The following is a 20,828-nucleotide window of genomic DNA, read 5'->3' on the forward strand; positions in this document are numbered from 1 at the left end:
GCCTAAGGCGGGGAGAGCAAAGGAGTCACCTTCTTTATGGCTGTTGGAGGAGGGGCCTGAGGGTCGGCCGCAGCCATGAAGGCCTAAGGCGGGGAGAGCAAAGGAGTCACCTCATTTATGACTGTTGGAGGAGGGTCCTGAGGGTCGGACGCAGCCGTGAAGGCCTAAGGTGGGGAGAGCAAAGGAGTCACCTCGTTTATGACTGCTGGAGGAGGGGCCTGAGGGTCCACCGCAGCCATGAAGGCCTAAGGTGGGGAGAGTTCTCTCCTCGTCCCCGAGCGTCACGGCCTTGCCGGATGATCATGGTCAATGGCGCTGAGATAGCTCAGGGAATAGCGGCCCACTCCGAGGGAAAACTTACCCAAAGGCCAAAGAGGAGTGGTGAGTGTGAGGAGCCAGCGCCGGAAAAAGAGGATGAGGGCAAGCTGCTGCTGGTGTCGGGGGAAAGATGGGCCCAGTTGGGGTGTCCCATCTCCCGGGTTTCGGCACCAATGAAAGGAAAGGAGCGATACACAGCAGCAATGCACGGGAGAATTCTGCTTTATTAGGGAAAGGTGCTGGGTTATATAGGAAGGGGCATGAGCTGATAAGAGATGTCACTTCTACGGGGCTGGTGGCTATTGGCTAGGTGCTGGGATTAGTGGGGGGCGAGGGGTGAGTTTGCCATCTTATGGATGGGGGCGCTTCACTCTCTACTTTTAGTCAACATAGTTCTGGAGGTCCTTGCCACAGCAATTGGGCAACACAAAGAAATAAAGACCATCCAGGTTGGTAAGGAAGAAGTTAAACTGTCACTGTTGGCAGATGACATGATACTGTACATAAAAAACCCTAAAGAATCCACTCTAAAACTACTAGATCTAATATCTGAATTCAGCAAAGTTGAAGGATACAAAGTTAATACACAGAAATCCATTACAATCCTACATACTAACAATGAACTGGCAGAAAGAGAAATCAGGAAAACATTTCCATTCACAATTGCATCAAAAAGAATAAAATACCTAGAATAAATCTAACCAAGGAAGTGAAAGACCTATACTCTGAAAACTACAAGAAATTCACAAGAGAAATTAAAGAAGATACCAATCAATCAAAACATATCCCATGCTGACAGACAGGAAGAATTTATAATGTTAAAATGGCCATCCTGCCTAAAGCAATGTACAGATTCCATGCAATTCCTATCAAAATACCAACAGCATTTTTCAATGAACTAGTGAAAATTTTTCTAAAATTCACATGGAACCACAAAAGACCCCGAATAGCCAAAGCAATCTTGAGAAGGAAGAATTAAGCTGGTGCTATTACGCTTCCGGACTTCAAGCTCTACTACAAAGCCACAGTAACCAAGATAATTCGGTACTGGCACAAGAACAGAACAATAGACCAATGGAACAGACTAGAGAGCCCAGATATAAGCCCAAGCATATGTGGTCAATTAATACATGATAAAGGAGCTATGGACATACAATGGGGAAATGACAGCCTCTTCAACAACTGGTGTTGGCAAAACTGGACAGGTACATGCAAGATAATGAAACTGGATTACTGTTTAACCCCACACACAAAAGTAAACTCAAAATGGATCAAAGATCTGAGTGTAAGTCATGAGACCATAAAACTCTTCAAAGACAGCATGGGCAAAAATCTTCTCACTATAACCATGAGCAACTTCTTCCTGAACGCATCTCCTCGGGCAAGGGAAAGAAAAGCAAAAATGAACAGGTGGGACTACATCAAACAAAAAAGCTTCTGTATGGGAAAGGACATCATCAACAGAACAAAAAGGAATCCTACACTATGGGAGAATATATTTGTAAATGACGTATCTGACAAGGTGTTAACATCCAAAATATATAAAGAACTCACATGCCTCAACACCCCAAAAGCAAAGAATCTGATTAAAAAATGGGCAGAGGATACGAAGAGACAATTCTCCAAAGAAATTCAGATGGCCAACAAACACATGAAAAGATGCTCCACATCACTAATCATCAGGGAAATGCAAATTAAAACCACAATGAGATATCACCTCACAACAGTAAGGATGGCCAGCATTGAAAAGACTAAAAACAACAAATGCTGGTGGCAAGGATGCAGAGAAAGGGGAACCCTCCTTCACTGCTGGTGGGAATGTAAGGTAGTTCAACCATTGTGGAAAGCAATATGGAGGTTCCTCAAACAACTAAAAAGAGAAATACCATTTGACCAGGTAATCCCACTTCTTGTAATATACCCAAAGAATACAAATTCTCAGATTCAAAAAGACATATGCACTCCTATGTTTATTGCAGCACTATTTACAATAGCCAAGATATGGAAGCAACCTAGGTGTCCAGCTGTTGATGAATGGATAAAGAAGATTTGGTAGATATACACAATGGAATACTATTCAGCCATAAGAAAGAAACAAAAGGAACAAATTCTACCATTTATAACAACATGGATGGATCTGGAGGATATTATCCTCAGTGAAATAAGCCAGGCAAAGAAAGACAAGTACAAAATGATTCCCCTCATTTGTGGAGTATAACAATGAAGCAAAACTGAAGGAACAAAACACCAGCAGACTCACAATCTCTATGAAGGGACTAGAGGTTATCAAAGGGGAGGTGTGTGGGAGGGTAGGTGGGGAGGGAGGAAGAAGGGGATTGAGGGGTTTTATGTTTAGTACACATGGTGTGGGGGTTCACGGGGAAGACAGTGTAGCACAGAGAAGTCAAAAAGTGAATCTGTGGCATCTTACTATACTGATGCACAGTGACTGCAATGGGATATGGGTGGGGACTTGATGATACGGGTAAATGTAGTAACCACATTGTTTTTTCATGTGAAACCTTCATAAGAGTGTATGTCAATAATACCTTAATTTCAAGAAATAATAAAAAAAAAATACTTCACGTGAAATGTGGTACTGGTGCACATTTTGGGAAAATGGCTGGTTAAATTATGGGCACTACCCATTCCTAGTTGGTGTTTGAGGCTGAACTGTCAGCATTCAGGTCTTTCACATAGAATTGATTTGTGAGTGACAATACTCATCACCTTGTATCACCCAGTTCATGATTTTATTTAGACTCTGAATTGTATGTCTAGACGGTGAGAAGATCAGCTCTTTAAAATACGTAACCAGAGGAAATGCAGAACAGGCTGATAAGGGCCCTGGCATGCAAACAAATACCATGATAAAAATGCCCTCCCTATCAGGCCTCCCAAAGTTGCCTTTGTGCTAAAGGCAGACTCCCAGTGCTCTGTCTTCTGCCTTTGATAACATCTTTACAATGAACTTTTTCCTAAAGCCAGGCTGGGACAACCCACAGAGGTTGCAAAGATCCTGTTGCTTCTGTGTTTAAAAGCTTCTGAAATGTACAGAGCAAATTATCCTATCCTTACTTGTTCTCCTATTAAGACAGGTCTAGTGTCTCTCTCTCAGATGTATTTCTTTCCTGAGGTGGCTGGTTATTGAGAAACAGCTGCAGCCTTTGCTGGCAGTTTGAAGGTTTAGTAAAGGTCACAATCTAAAAGCAAATGACTGACTTTATTGAATTTAGCCTTTCTGATTTGGATTCTAAAATGTGGAATCAGAGCAGATCATTTGAGCTGCTTCCTCCATATAAACATTTGTAAGTCCGGGGAGAGGAAATCCTGGGGCAAAATGCCTCTAAACACCAAAATCAGTCAAAGGGAAAAATAAAGTTTAAAAAATCTGTTTATTGCTTACACACCACAGTCCGGGCCCTTCTCTCTTTCCTGCTCCAGCAGAAACAAAACTGCTACAGCTCCCCTGACCTCTCAGCTACAGAGAAGCCCTCTGTTGCCCAGGTAATTACCCATTGATATGGAGATGAACTTCTCTCAACCCCTGAGGAATGATGCAAATGGACTAAAGTCATACTTCTCTCCACTCTTGAGTGCCTGTTGATATGCAAATGTACTAAAGCCAGGCGAGATATTCTGGAAATATTACAATTTTACCCACAGGCCACCCTTCCAGAAATCTCACCTTACAATTTACTCATTCCCCCTCTTCCGACCAAACTAATGACATACAATAAAATCATGATAATCCTCAAGCCAGAGGACTCATCCTATACAGATTAAGTAAATGTACTTTACAGCACAATCCCTTACCAAGCACAAAATATGTTTCTCCACCTGTTTACTCATTCCTAACAGCCATGCTAGACTGCTCACAAAACTTTTACCAAACATTAGTCAAAGTCAATCCTCTAATATTTTTTTTCTTGACAACAGCAATACGATCATGATAATTCTCCAGACAGAGGATTCAGCAAGGTTCAAAGTCCCATGCAGATTAAGTCCAAAGCTTGTCCATTCCAGCCATCACGTGGCAGCTGCAGTCAGGGTACACATCCAGGACACAAGGACTGTAGAAGTAAGTTGTGGGGGGCCACTTTGCTGTTTTTCCAGGACACATGAGGACAGCTTCCAGGCCTTTTCCCCAAAGTGCCAGAAGAGCCAGCCATTGCTGGTCCATGCGTCGAAATGCCAGGGCCATGTCCATTTGATTCCTAATTGCTGCACCCATCCTTGCAATGCACATCTAATAATGTGGGTACCTTACTCGCTCTCAATCACCGGCGACGGGCCATAGGCTGCAAAGAGATGCTTTAGGTCCTTCTTGGTGGTTTGCTGATCTGCACAATGTGCAGGGCACTTCTTCCAGGCTCGGCTGACTTCTTCAAAGGTCAATGGCAAGCCCCACCAATGGGCAACAAGCCCATATTGTCTTTGTCCCTGTGTGCAGCAAACGCTGATGTAGCTATTGGCCCACATCAGTGGCAGGCTTTCCTTCTAGCCAGGGCACCTGGGGCAATGCATCTGCTTCATCATTCCCTGGGGAATGCAAAAGCAAATGGCCAGTCACATGATATACAGTAGATGTCTGTGCCACACCACTCCATGGCCTTTAGGTCCAGTCTCTCAGTTATCCCGTGATGGGACAGGTGTTTATTATCTTGGTCGGAGCTTTTCTGGCAATGGGCTCCGGGGTACATAGCAGCCAGTTGCTTCTCTAGCAAGATGTACTGGACCTCTGCTCCTTTCCACAGTTGTGACCAGGCTCCAGCCGGCAGCAGAAGCAGCAGCAGTGGCAAAATCAGTAGACTTAGGCTCGGGCAATGGGCTGGGGTCGGCGCTTCCATGACCACATGAGTGTAGACACACTTCCCTTGGTGCGAGCGCCACTTCTTCCCATCATTTCTAGGGGCAGCCCTCCCAAAGGTCCTACCCATTGTAACAGATTTTGGGTTCAGAGGAATACTGCTAACTGCACCAAATGTTAAGTCCAGGGAGAGGAAACGCAAGGGCAAAATGCCTCTAAAAACTGAAATCAGTCAAAGGGAGAAATAAAGTTTAAAACCCATTTATTGCTTACAAACTGTAGTACAGGCCCTTCTCTCTTTCCTGCTGCAGCAGAAACAAAACTGCTGACGCCCCCTTCACCTCTCAGGTACAATAAGCCCTCTGTTGCCCAGGTAATTACCCACTAATATGTAGATTAACTTCTCTCCACCCCTGGGGAATGATGCAAATGCACTGAAGCTGTTGGTGCCCTCCCTGCCTCTGTCCTGCAGATAAGGGAGGGGACATGATGAGATATCAAAGATCTGAAAGGGCCAGCCAGAGGACTCAAGGCATAACAGTGCAAGAGTAATGCCGAAAAGGCACTCCTCATATTTATTGAGTAAATGAACCCAAACATCCAAAGAATTCTGAGTAGGGGTTTCAACACATGACCAACACACAATCATTATCTGACCTAGGGCGTGATGCTCCTCAAAGACACCAAAACCATGTGAGGGTGGTCATGAGTTGTAGGAACTGTTTTGTCTTTACTCATTCTGTTACTGATCATGCATCAGGAGTTGTAGGAGAAACAATCAGGTCATACGTATTTGTACATATGATCCCTATATCACTTGATTTATGTGTTAAACCCATTAATCCCACAAAAGCCATACTTCTCTCCACCCTTGAACACCTGTTGATATGCAGATGAACTAAAGCCAGGTGAGATATTCTGGAAATATTAAAATTTTACCCACAACATCATTTAAAATTTATCTTTAATTGCCAAGAAAAGGATCTGGTTAGGTTATGAATCAGTAATACAAGCTCCTGATGCTGTTCTTTATCACTGTAAGGGACATTTCTTAAAAATTATGTTTGTGATCATTTAAATCCAAGGATTGAGAAGAAGATGAGGAGTGTCCTTTGCAGATATTATACTCCCATTGGAAATAAAGATGTAAATAACACTGACATTGGCATTCAGATAGTAAGGATTTTGGGGTTCAAAATGAGTCATAAGTCAAAGATAACTTGGCTAAGTTCAGTGCAGCCCAACCCAAAGAATGCTTTCATTCCTTTTTTTATTGAAATAAAGTTGACATACAGTTATATTTCTTTCAGATGTACAACAAAGTGATTCTATAATTATATGTATTACTGGATGCTGACCACCATAAGTGTAGTTACCCTCTGTTACCAAACCAAGATATTACAATAGTATTGGTTGTATTCTTAATCTTATCTTCTTAAGAATGATAAAGTGGTTGAGTCAATGGGCTCAACACCCTTTTTGCTAATCAACATTAGAAGAAATCCAGTCAGGGATACACTAAGACTAAGACAGGAGTGTATATGTGTACATGTAGGTAGGAGAAGTTACTAAAAATAGTGAGTTCTGAACACAGTCTTGAGCTACTGAAGTTAGTGTTATTTTCTTTCATTTAGTCAATCATATTTTTTAGTTTGTAGCACCTTAAAGGCACCATTCTAAGTTATGAAGACACACTGGTGATTAAGACAAACAGTCCCTCACTCATGACACTTAAATTCTCTCCCACTTGGAAACACATCCCAAGACAGACTCAAGATTTATCCTCTGGCTTTTCATGGGAGACACATTATGTGGACCTGAGGATCAAAGCCATAGTCCTAAGTCATCATTACTGTTTCATCCACTGTAGGCCATATATATCCCAAGGTAAAACAAGCCCCAAGTAGAAGTCTTCAACCCTGGAGCCAAGGCAGTGGTGGTGGAAGGCAAGGATTGGGTGAAGGGTGCAAATTCCTTTTTTTTTCTTCAATTGCATGCATCAAATACATACACCTTTTCCTTTAATTTAAGGGTCTGATAGTAGAGAGGGCTTAATTTGAGCATGGGCTTTGAGAATCTTGGAATAGGCCTTTTATGAACCACTGCAATTGGATCAGGAGCCATCCCGACTCAATCTGGCAATAGGAGTGGCAATTATTTACTCCTTAAGGACTTCCAGGTAAAAAGTTTTCCCAATGCAGATCCAGCTTGCTTTGAGTGAAGACTTTCTTTTTCATCAAATTTCAATGAGTTTATTGCACATGTATTTGTTAGTACATGTTTTGGGACAGGCTCTGTTCTGGTTTCTGAGCATATGGTGTTGAAGCAGAAAGACAGTTATGAGACTTATGGTAACTAAGTAAAGATAGAATTAAACAAGTAAATTTAAAATTTATTATTTGATCCCAGCAATGCCATTTGCTCTGAAGGGTGCTGAGTGTGTAAGTGATAAAGCAAACTGACTTATTCTGGGGATCAGGAAAGTCCTCTTATTTGGCTAGAAACAGGTGAATAGGAATTGGCAGGGAAAAAAGGAGGACAGTTTTAGGCAGAAATAAGAGAGTGAGGAAAGAGTGGCAGATGTGTGTGTGAAGAATGGAATAACAGAAAAACACATTTGTTTAAAGCCTGGACCGTGAGGAAGACAGTGCTGCCAGATGAGGAAGGAGATGGGCAGGCCTCATAGTACTATGGACCTCAAAGACGAGGGTGAGGAGTTCAGAAAGTCTGTTAACAGAGACAAGAAGCATTTTAAGCTGGCCATGAGTAAGATTAGATTAGCATTCTTTGAAGATCACTGCAACTGCCACATGGAAGTGGTTTGAAGGGAAGCTGATGTGAAGTACAAGAACTGTCAGGGAAATAGTACAATTGTTCAGCAAGGAATGATGAGGGCTGGGATTCAGGTGGTGTGAATAGGTATAAATTTTAAACACCCTTCCTTGCAAAGAATTCTAGGGTAGGTCAGCCATCTAAATTTTCCCCACAGAACTTTCTGCTCTACCAGAGGGGAACAACATGGGTTCACACTGGGGCTGGTGTGTCAGCTGCATTCATGGTACAGCATAACTGTACGTGTATGCTATCAAACACAGGTCCTTTTGCAGAATCAAGATATGCAACAGAGCTAATGCCCATTTATGGGACTTGGACACAAGAGTATTGTTTCAGGTGACCAGAGCAGCTTCCAGCTATTGCAGATTTGTGTTTAGGATAGTTTGGTCATAGCTCTGATTTATTGGATGTTGAGCCCTTAATTGGGATGCTCTTCCAAAAATGGCATTTTTCCTGTGGGGAATATGATTACCTTCATGACAGTCTGATTTATGGACAACTTTTCAGGAATACCCATTGATTCTAGTGCTCAGCACCAACCCTGTTCTAGGTCAACTGTGTGCTAGATATAGGGTATACAAAGATGTCTTCAAGAAGGAGTTCACAACCCAAGAACGTCAGGCTCATTTCTAGCTGGAAAAACCCAAACTTATACTCCATCTAACCAGATTTCTTAATGATCACTGCCATCATGTTTTCTCACACCACCCCTTTCAGCTGGCCCTTTATCCTGTCCAGACTGACATCATCCGTAGTCACAATTCCATAGAGATCCAGGCCAAAGGGCCAGAAAGCAAAAACAAAGGAAACCATTTATTCATGGATTGCATTCTAATATCTTCCTAGGCCATGGTTTATGTATCCAAGTATTTTCCACAAAAGACCTAGTATCTCAGAAATATGCCAAAGCAAAGCTTTTTTTAACTGTTTTTTTTCCATAAAAAAATTCTCAGACTTGAAAGTGCGGCCCTTCATTAATAAAATATGATACTTACTAACTCCCTGATGTAATGAAAAATGCAGTGTTTGGAGATGGGAGCATGTGTGCAGATTATTTATCACTGAAGTAGCTTCCAAAGCTGGATTTCCAAGCATGAGCCATATAAATAGAAGCTCAGAAAACCTCTTGTGAGTGACCTGGCCTTTTTGCTATCACCTCTCCTGAGCTAACAAGATAAATACTTTGCTTCTTTTAGAGGAAACACTTCAAAGGCAAAAATAGCTCTTCCAAGAAATCATTTCTAAAAGCTACTGCCTTTGAGGAGGCTACACATGGCTCTCTAATGAAGCAGTAGCTTACTGTTTTTCTTCCTCTTGCTAAACTATTTCCTCTTGCTTGTTCTTTTATGTTTTTTTTAAATTTGCTTATCTTTCTGAGGCTTTTGTGAACACAGCTAGAGCATAAAACTCTTTAAAGTCCACTATATCTACCAGGAAACTGACTCTGTGATTTTGTGAAGAAGCAACCAGAAGAACTGTGAGCAGTGGTCCCGGCTGGCTCCAGAGAGATGTTGTTTAGAGGTTTCCTGCACAGAACCCAGCTGTGTTCTAGTCCCTGACTTTTGTGAGTTTACTCTGACAAAAGTGTAGCCTCATGCATCAGAAATGGCATCAATACCCTAAAACCTTGTTTATCCTCATGTGTATGTAAGTGGATGTATGAGAAAGACAGAGAGAGACAGATATCCAGGTAATAGTGGTTCCCACAGTAATTGGTAGTTATAAAAATGTTAATATTAATAATAATAGTAATCATATTGATAACAATGAGTAATAAAACTATAATGCATTGAGTACTTGCTTGTACAGATAATGAACTAAAGTGTTGATATTTATTATCTACCTCAATCCTCGTAACTCCAGAAGATTGATTATATTAGTCAGAATAGGCAGGTGAAACAGCAATAATAAATTAACTCTAAAATCAGTGGTTAACAAAGGTTAAGATTTATTCCTTACTTGTATCTGTTGTGATTTCCTTGGCCATTATACTCCAACAGTGGTAAAGTGATCTGAGTAGTTTCCTCCTGCCATTCTCCATCCCTTAAGTTCTTTGGTCATCTATCTGTGTAGATGGAAACAAGTATAAAGAACACATATGTCCTCTTATCAGTATCAGACCAGAATTGGCATGTTTTAATTCCCCTCACAAACTATCGACTAGAAACAATCCCATGACCCACACAAACTGCAAACGAGGGGAGCATATGCACTACTTTGTGAGCACCACTGTCTTGTCCATTTGATAACACTATCATCATCATTTAACAGACAGAGAATGAGAGACTTTGAGAGGTTAGTGTTTCAAAAATAGTAAGAGCCAGGGCCAAGGTTGGACCGAGATCAGGGATGCTGAACCTTGTTCATATTCTTTCAGGATAATTAGACTCATTCATTCATTCACCCCACAAACATTTGACAAGCATCCATTATATACTATACAAAGAACTGTGCTGGGCTCTGACAACACCACAGTGAGTAAGTCAGATGAGGTTCAAGGTAAATACGTGTGGGGCTAAAACATACATATTTTCTTTCTATTCAAAAGACATTTCTTGAGCATTTCCTGGGTAGTTGTACAAGACACTATATTGAGGAGATCATAGTAAAATCCAATGTAGATCCTGGCCTGAAGACTTGATGATCTATTAAGGTAAACTGGATATCAAAACTCTGTATACTCAACAGTGATATCATGCTTTGCTTGATCATAAGGTGGAACATACCAATTACTGTGGGAACCAATAGCAGGCAGAAGACTAGAAGTGTTTTCATGGTACAGATGTAATAAAACAGGGTAATGGGAAGTGGGGAAGATGTCTAACAGATAGTGTTGGAGTGAAGGATGGAGAGACCTGCATGAGGAAAATCCCATAGAGAAAATAGTGTTTGTTCAAACAGAGGTAGCAAGATCTCCATGCATGTGGAAGAGAAATGTATGCATAGGCAAGTGTGAATAGGGTCAGAGCTAAAAAGCTAGACATCAGGCGACATGGATAAAGCAGTTCAGCAAATGGTCAGGACTCTGCTGTCATGAAATAATATGTGAATACTAGCTTGGCTTATTCCTTACTGTGTGGCCTTGGACAAGCCCATTAACACTCTGAGTTTCAATTTCTCATTATATTAAAATAGGGATAAATTTAGAACCACCTCATAGGATTGCTGAGAATATTAAATCAGATAATGTTTCTAAAGTCTGGCATGTAGAAATCCAATTCTGTGCCATGCCTAATGCCTTATACTCAGGTGGATTGACTCACAAGGGTCATTATGGTCATTTTCCAATCCAGTGTGCTACATCCAGAATGTCCATTTCCTCCAAAAGCCCCACATCTGTATTGAGTGAATCACAGAATGTGCTCTTGGCTTGGGGTGGGAAGTTTGGGTGATGGCTAGTCGGGTAAGTTCTGTAGTTCTGTCTTTCAAGATTCTCTTTGCTAAGACTGATTAAAAGCTATGATTCTTACATTCTTGTTTTGAATGGCTCAAAGGTAACATTGATCTCTTTAGGATGGTTGTGGTAGGGATGCTTCCCTTAGAAACTAAACTGTCAGAGATGGAGGAGCCAATGTGGCTTTTTAGAGGAATTTTGACTCAAGGGATATTCTTAAATTCTTTTGAATTAAGTACTTCACTAGTTGTTTTCCCAACTAGAAAGAGCCTCTAGCTTGTAAGCAAAAAAGCATTAAATACTGTATTAGTTATTACAGAGACCCTTCATGTTTTTAACTAGAAGAAATGATTAATATTTATTCCTTGCCTCAGGATTATGATGTTCATAAGATCCTGGGTCTTGAGGGAAAACTGCCCCATCATTTGGCAATGGTAACACTCGTTACTGTTAATGCAATGGTAACACTCGTTACTGTTAATGGACTTGCAGGGAAGCGCACTCCCTCTCAAACTGCCTCAATCTATTCTGGAACTGGAGCCAGTACTGTGAGTTTTAGCTACTCAGCAGAGCAGGCAAAGCCTAACTTTTCAGAAAAGTATTTTAAGCACTTTCTGCTAGCTTCCTTGTTAGGTAAGGTATCAAGGTAATTTAAGTCCCTTTTGTGATCTAAAGCCTCTGCTTGCTGGCTTATTGCTTTTTAATACTTTAATACTAGTGGCTTCTGGTTTTATAATATTTTACATTTATTTTACAGACTTCTAGATTTGCTGAGATGACTCAACTAAAGAAGTGCAAACTGATTAGCAACATATGACAGAAGGGGAGCTTCCTCCTTGTCTCCTGCCTTAACGTTCTCAAGAATGTTCAGAAGCCTGGGTAGCTCAGCATCCCTGAACTCCCCTCTGCTTTTGGTAAAGGCACAGATTTTGGACTCAGCAGAATTCATAACAGACTCTGTGTGGTGCCACACTCATGGGTGAGCACATGGTATGTGCTTCTGAAACCTCTACTGAATGAGTGAATGTCCACAGGACATACTCAGGAAACTGGAAGAAAGCATTTTGTGGATAATTCTCAATTCACCAGGTACGCCATTGTTTTACCCAATGCTTTGCAGTAGTTCCATCTTTAACCAGGGTACTTTTTTTTGCAGCTGTTAAGAACAAATATAAATTCTGCTTGTGAATATAACCTATGAAATTACTTATATGGGATGTGAGAGATAGCTATATATCTAAAATGTACAACTATCTATTTCTTTATCTATACATATTCCCATAACCATATATGAACCTTTAAATAAATATCATTCTATCAAAAAAATTAAGGGCACGTGTAACAGGTAACTCTAAAACTCAATGGCTTAAAACAATAATCACTTAACATCGTTCATGAATCAGTGGGTTATATGGGTACTTCCGCTGATCATGGATCAGCCTGCTCATAAGTCTGAGGTCAGCTGTACATTCTTTAAGTGTGAATTCTAGTGTGGCCTCACTTGGGGTGACTGGGGTGTTTCAGTCCTCTTTAACATCTAGATTAATGTCCCTAGTATAATGCCCCTCTAGCAGGCTAGATCTGGCATGCTTTCATTGGGGAGACAGGGATTCAATAACAAGCAAGAGGTAACATGCAAGCCCTCTTGGGGCATAGGCTTGGAAATGGCACCATGTCATTTCCTCTGCATTCTATTAGCTTAAGCAAATTACAAGGTCACCTCAGATTCAAGGGATGGAGAATCCGTTCTGCCTCTTTTGGAAAGGAGTGAAGAAACAGAGCTATTACTTCAATATGTCTACCACAAGCAAAGAAGAGCATTAGTTGGAATTGTGAGGAATAAGCTAGGAACAAAATAATGACCAGAGATAAATTTTCTTTAATACTTAACTAGAATCTTCCATCAGAACTGAGGATTTATGGTTTAGAGGAATGACTGGGGGAAGCCCCATGGACTGATGTGGAAGCTGGGACCACTACTTTGAACAGAAGTTCTGGAAGCTAAGATACTACTAAAGGCTTCATGTGGTCTGACTACAACAAACAGAATGGATGAAATTGCCACATAACCACCTGGGCATGGAAGAGCTCCACAGACCTGCTTCTTCCAAGCATAGCCCCATTGTCTGTTTAGGGTGCAATAAAGAGTTTCTGACTTGCTCTGTCTCCCTTGTGAACTTTATCCTTAAACAAATGTGAAGTAGGTCAAGAGTAAAAGAAAAGTAACTATGCACTTTCTCTTCCTTTTCTCTCCATGTCAAGTCTCCTTCAATCCTATTTCCGTTTTGGTCTCTATGAAATGGAGATGACAGAGGGAGAAACATTAAGACACCATTCACAGAAAACAATGTCATCTTTGCTTATTCATACACCCATGTATAACCAAGGCTTGGTGTATATGTTTCTGTTGTGGAATGAAATTAAACAGCTTTGGTTAATTTTTGAAGTTTAAAATGAGATAACAAATATTTTGGCCCTAGATCTGCATACAATTTACCATTAGCACTGAATTAATCAGTTACCAATCAGTCAGTCAGTCCATATTGAGTGTACCTATTATTTTCATCTCTAAGGAAAAGTAATATCCATGGTTTCTACTCTATATAGTTATGAGCTTTAATTCAGGTTAAATTTACCTTTAAATTTGCTGAACTTGGGGTTCCTCAAATGAAATCAGGTGTATGTAACCATTTCTGGCCCAGGTAGCTTACAGAGATGATAACAAAAGAAATGGGACAATGGATGGAATGGGACTTTGAATAAATCTCTTCAAGATATAAGGAATTATTGAGACTGAAAGAGGATAGTTGTTTTTTCAGGTGACAGAGGGTAGTGTTTTGCCAGGTGACAGAGGGTAGTGTTTTGCCATGCCTGATGGAACGCTTTCAAGTGAAATGTTTTCATTTCCATCAGCACATTTCAGTGCTGTATATTAAAGTAGGACGTGTGTGGTTATATGCATAATTAAAAGGTAATAAAACAGCTACTTCACAGTATTCTAATTCAGAATGTGACAGATGAGAACTTAATTGTTCACTCTGTGATGGCTGCACTCAGTGTCCACTTAACAGAAGGTGACTCACGTGGAGACTTTCTCATCAGGGCCTTGAAGGGCTTCTGTTATAATCTCCATTCTCTTGTTTCTGATGCTGCTGCTGTTCCAAGGTGGTGACAATCCACTTAAGTGTCAAGGAGAAATTAGAATCCTTTCACAGCACTGGATTGTACTGCTGGCCCCTTGAGCCGAGCACAATCCATCTAATTGCATGTCCTTATTGAGTTCCTCGGGATGTATGTGGCACTGATTTTAAAGACTGAAGGGGAGGAGGACTGAGAAGCCTACAGTCTGGCTTGACTGATAAGCCTTTCACACAGAGGCAATTAAGGAACAAGATAGTACATGCATGGTTTAACAGCTTCCAAAATGTATTGTTTGTGCATCTACTGTGCATTTATTCTAATCTTACTTGTATTAACTGTGTCAATATCTGTTACTGCCACTTGTGTGTAAATTCTTGAGGGGAAAGAACAATTACATATGTCATGTCACTCTCAATAAAAATCCTTCAGTGGGATTTCTTTCTTAGGTCATGACAGAGTTTTGGGCACCAAACTCTTTGTCCTATGACAAACAATTAGGGCTGTGGAAAATGGATCAAAAAACTGTTTACAGGCATTGGTAAATAGTGTAAGATTATGACTTGAGATAGAAAAGAGAAAAATGAGGTGAGACCTATATTCCTTTTTGCCTGGAGTAATTTTCTAAATTGTGCAGAGAGGGGAAATCCAAGCAGAATCAATGTGGTCATACTGAGTTGATTGAATTTCAAAGAGAATTAAACAACTGAAATTTTCAGAGAAGAGAACCATAGAAGAGGAAGTTACACAAAGAAAGAGCTCAAGATTGCATGGGGCTTTCCTGAGTCTTTGGTGAATAGTGATTTATGTATGTCATGAAATTGGGCTAAGAGCAACTATCAATAAACTCTAAACTGAACTTTGAATTCCTGAGACTTTTGAATTCCTGGGAGATGACTGAATGAGTCAGAGTAATGAGTCTTTATTGAATACTCATTCTGTAGAGCCCCCAGAAGAGTCAAAGCAGTCCTAGGGTAAAGGCCATTCTAGATGTTCACCAACAAAACCAACCATGAAAAGATCAAACTGATCTACAAGAAATGTCAAAACCAATATTAGTACTCTTTAAAGGATAATAACAAAATCCAGGCATTCACCAATGTGATTTTCACAATACTTGTATCTAATCAGAAATTACTAGAAGTGCAAAGAATCAGTGTAACCTATAAACACAAGGAAAAAATTAATCAACAGAAACAAATTTAGAAATGACAGAGATGCTGGACTTAGGAGACAAGAGAGAAGGCCAGAAAAAAATACCCCATAATATTGACCCAAAGCCCCAGCTGCTGCCCTCTGGACCCACCTCTCTGCTTGCACTGAGACTGTGTTTCTTAGGGCTTCTCTAAGCCAATGACTGAACATGGCAGAGGATTTAAGGTAAGCCCATTCCCCCAATGGGAGACATTGAAGATTTCCTTATCTGTCTGGTTGAACTCTTCTTGGTACTGCTCAGCTGTCTAAGATTTTTCTACCCAATCCCCTTCCTCCCCTCTCTCTATGATAGTTGTCAGATCTGCCCCATGGTTTGAAGTCTCTCTCTGCCTTTTCATGCCTTCTCCCCTTTATCCTTCATAGGCATTTTCACCAATAAATGCCTTTTATTTCTATTCCTGTGTCAATATTTGCTTTTTGGAAGACTTCAGCTAAAAATGTCAAAGGACAGAGCTTCAAAATTCATGAAGAAAAATATGACAGAAATGAAAAAGAGAAATACATATGGCAGAATATATATTCTTTTAAAGTATACATAAAATATTTATCAAGTCAAATCATATATCGCTCCATTGAGTGAGTCTTAATACATTTGTAAGGCTCAAAATTATATAACATATTCACCCTTGATTCAGTAAAATTAAATTAGAAATCAATAATAAAAGGATAATTGAAAAACCTCCATGTACTTGAAAATTAAATGATTAAAATAATTATAAGTAACCAATGAGTCAAACAGGAATTTTAAAGCAGAGTTGGAAAATATTTTGCATTGAATAATTAATACAACATATAAATATTTTGGAATCCAGGTAAAATAGAGTTAATGGGAAATGTATAGCTTTAGAAGAAAGGAAGTATTAAAAATCAATTATCTAAATTTCCCTTACAAGAAGCTAAAAAAGGGGAGGAGTTAACAAAAAGCACAAAGAAAAAAGGAAATAATACATATAAAACCAGAAATCAATTAAATAGAAACAGAGAAAATAATATAAAATATCCATAATGCCAAATACCATTTGTTGTTGAAAAAAATGGTAAAATTAGTAAAACTCTAGTTAGACTGATCAAAAGAGAGAAAGAAAAGACACAAATGATCAGAATGAAGACTAGAAGAAGAGATATCACTGTAGAACCTCCTGACATCAAATTATATTAACGAAATATTGCAAAACATTTTATCAGTAAATTATAAAATTTTTAATGGAAAAAATTACTTGAACGATACAAAATTAGCTAAAAGGCTCAAAAATGAATATAAAATATGAATATATCTGTGTTTATTAAGTAATATAAATTTAAACCCTCATTAAAGAAATTCCAGGACCAGAAGGTTTCATTGTTGGATTCTCTATATTTAAGGAAGAAATACTACCCATCCTACACAAACTGTTTTCAGGGAATTAAGAGGAGGATAAGGGCACTTTTATTTTTTTTATTATTTATTTTTTATTAATGTATTATTGATATACACTCTTATGAAGGTTTCACATGAAAAAAACAATGGGGTTACTACATTTACCCGTATCATCAAGTCCCCACCCATATCCCATTGCAGTCACTGTGCATCAGTGTAGTAAGATGCCACAGATTCACTATTTGACTTCTCTGTGCTACTCTGTCTTCCCCGAGAACCCCCACACCATGTGTACCAAACATAAACCCCTCAATCCCCTTCTTCCTCCCTCCCACCCTACCCTCCCACACAGCTCCCGCTTTGATAACCTGTAGTCCCTTCATAGAGACTGTGAGTCTGCTGGTGTTTTGTTCCTTCAGTTTTGCTTCATTGTTATACTCCACAAATGAGGGGAATCATTTTGTACTTGTCTTTCTCCACCTGGCTTATTTCACTGAGCACCAATACCTTCTAGCTCCATCCATGTTCTTGCAAATGGTAGGATTTCTTTCTTTCTTATGGCTGAATAATATTCCATTGTCTGTATGTACCACATCTTCTTTATACATTCATCTACTGATAGACACTTACGTTGCTTCCATTTCTTGGCTATTGTAAATAGTGCTGCAATAAACATAGGGGTGCATGTGTCTTTTTTGAATCTGAGAACTCGTACTCTTTGGCTAAATTGCACAGAGTGGGATTCCCGGGTCATATGGTATTTCTATTTTTTGTTTTTTGAGGAACCTCCATACTGCTTTCCACAATGGTTGAACTAATTTACATTCCCACCAGCAGTGAAGGAGGGTTCCCCTTTCTCCACATCCTCACCAGCATTTATTGTTCTTAGTCTTATCGATGCTGGCCATCCTTAATGATGTGAGGCGATATATCATTGTGGTTTTAATTTGCATTTCCCTGATGATTAGTGATGTGGAGCATCTTTTCATGTGTCTGTTGGCCATCTGAATTTCTTCTTTGGAGAATTGGTCTCTTCATATCCTCTACCCATTTTTTAATCAGATTATTTACTTTTTGGGTGTTGAGGCATATGAGTTCTTTATATATTTTGGATGTTAACCCCTTGTCAGATGCGTCATTTACAAATATATTTCTCAGGGAAGCACTTTTCTTTTATAAGCCTAGCATTGCCCCATTATAAGAAATCAGAAAAAAATTAACGCATTATGGACAAAAATCCCTCTAATGAAATATTAGGCAAGTCAAACTGGGCAATATATAAAATGGGTTAATCCATTGTGAAAAAGGAGGGGTTACACCAGGATGCAAGTTTGGTTTGTCATTTGAAAATCAATCAGTGTAGTTCACCATATTAACAGAATAAAAGGGGAAAACTGGTAAGGTTTTCTCAGTAGATGCAGAAAAACTATTTGACAAGATCTAATACCTATTAATGATACTAAGCACAAAAGAATTTCATCAAAGTATGGGTAGAAGAGTATTTCCTCTACCTGTGAAATACATTTGTAATAAATCTACAGCTGACATCATACCTGATGGTAAAAGATTGAGCATTTCCCCCATGACATCAGAAAGCAAGGATGTCTGCTTTCACTTCTGTTCAGTATCTTTTTTTAGATTCTAACTAGTGCCATGAGACAAGAAAAAAAATAAAAGCATACAGTTTGGAATTGAAGAAGTATCCTTATTTATAGAAATAATAAATATTAGCAGTGTTACAGAGTAAAAGATCAAACTACAAAAATCAATTCTAATTCTGTATACCAACACTGGAAGATTTGAAGTGAAATTAAAATTTGCCTTTACAGTAACATAATAAGATAAACATTTGGAGGTAAATTTATCAAAATATGTGTAAGACCAGTACACTCCAAACCATAAAATACTTTGTAGAAAATTTAAGAATATCTAAGTACATGAGGAGGTTTGTGAATTCAAATATTTCGTTTCTTTTAAAGCACCAATGCTATCCAGTTTGGTTTAGATTCAATGCAGTTCCAAGCAAAACACCTGCAGGTGTTTTATAAGGACTGACAAGCTGATTCTGAAAATTATATGGGAATGCACAGCTAAAATAATTTTGAAAAGGAATAATAAAGGTAGAGGACTTAGACTACCTGATTTCAAGGCTCACCCTGCAACTAAAGTAGCAAGACAATGTGGTATTTATGTAAGGACAGACATATAGATCAATGGAACAGATTAATTAGCTCAAAAATAGACCCACACATATATTATCAATTGATTTTCAATAAAGTCGCTAAGATATTTTAGTGGGGAAAGTGTTGTGCTTTTAACAAATGGTGCTGGGAAAACTGGATGTACATATGATAAACAAATGAATCTCCTTCACATCATATAGAAAAATCATCTTAAAATGGATCATAGACCTAAATTAAGAACTAAAACTATAAACTTTTGGAGGATAACACCAGAAGAACTCTTTTCAGCCCTGGGATTGGCAAAGATTTATTAGAATGCAAAAAGCTCTGGTCATAAAAGAAAACATGATAATTTGACTTTAAAACTAAGACTTATGTTCTTCAAAGCTATCATTTAGAAAATGAAAATACACCACAGATGGTGTCTTAGTCTGTTTGAGTTGCTATAACTATACCACAGACTATGTATCTTTTAAGGAACAGAAATTTATCACTCACAGTTCTAGATGCTGGAAAGAACAAGATCAAGGTGCCACCACGGTAATGTTTTGTTGAGAGATCTCTTACCGGTTCATACCTAGCAGCTTCACACTGTATCCTCATATGGTAAAAGGCTCTGGGGAATCTTTCTGGAGCCTCTCTTACAAGACACTAATCTCACTGATGAAGGCTGCACCCTCATGAAGTAAGCACCTCCCAAAGGCTCTACTTCCTAATACCAGCATCTTGGGGAGCAGGACTTTAACACAGGAATTCTAGGGGACACAAACATTTAGACCATAGCAAATAGAGAAATTATTTTTGCAAAACATGTATCTGAAAAAGAAAGAACTACTTCCAGAATATTTAAGAACTAGTATAACTCAATAAAAAGACAAACATCTCAACAAAAACAGGCAAAGAATGGGAACAGACATTTCATACAATAAGATAAATGCCCAAAAGCACCATGAAAAATGTTCAAGATTATTATTCATCAAAGAAATTAGTTTAAAACCACAGGAGATACCTCTACACATCCACTAGAATGGCTATAATTAAAATGACTTATTTTCACCAAGCTATGCATCCCTCTTCAAAGAGTCCTTCTTTGAACTCAAATCCAGACTATTTTCCCTCACAGCCCTTTATAATTCCCTTCTTAGCACCTAAAATAATTCTGTAATACATATTAAAATGAATATTAAGTGATAGTCTTCTCCTTTAGAGTAAAGTGCCCTGAAGGTCAGGCTACCACTTTGGCCCCCATTCCGTATCTGGAAACCTCTACAGTGGCTGACATTTAGGAGAGTCTCAATAAATACTGAAGATAAATGAATGAATGAAAAGCCTAAAGTGACACAGAGACTTATAGAACAAATACTTATAAATGCATGTATTAATGAAAATTAAATAAGGGCTCCTGTTATATTCTCATTTGTTTACTCATTTTATAAACTCCCTACCCAGGCCAGTGATTTGGAATAATCTCATATGTTCAGCTGGGAAAGCTTTCTGATGGGTAGAGGCAAGTTTGCTTCATTTGTTCTTGACTGCTTTCAGTAGGGTGAAGGCAATGTCTTTGAACTTTCACCAATA

At 39.1% G+C, this 20,828-nt stretch overlaps 1 protein-coding gene across 1 annotated transcript in view; it reads right to left on the reverse strand.

Annotated features, from left to right (window-relative positions):
• Positions 1-3,694: 3,694 nt before the first annotated feature.
• LOC140847594 (uncharacterized) overlaps positions 3,695-20,828 on the reverse strand; it is a 31,043-nt gene continuing 13,909 nt past the window's right edge. Inside the window, exons 7-8 of the mRNA XM_073228281.1 lie at positions 9,923-10,028; positions 3,695-7,434 (exon numbers count right to left, since the gene is read on the reverse strand). The gene's annotated coding sequence lies outside the window, so the exon portion shown is untranslated. The remainder of the gene's footprint in view (positions 7,435-9,922; positions 10,029-20,828) is intronic.

Source organism: Manis javanica, unplaced genomic scaffold, assembly GCF_040802235.1.
Source record: "Manis javanica isolate MJ-LG unplaced genomic scaffold, MJ_LKY HiC_scaffold_23, whole genome shotgun sequence".
Lineage (NCBI taxonomy): Eukaryota > Metazoa > Chordata > Mammalia > Pholidota > Manidae > Manis > Manis javanica.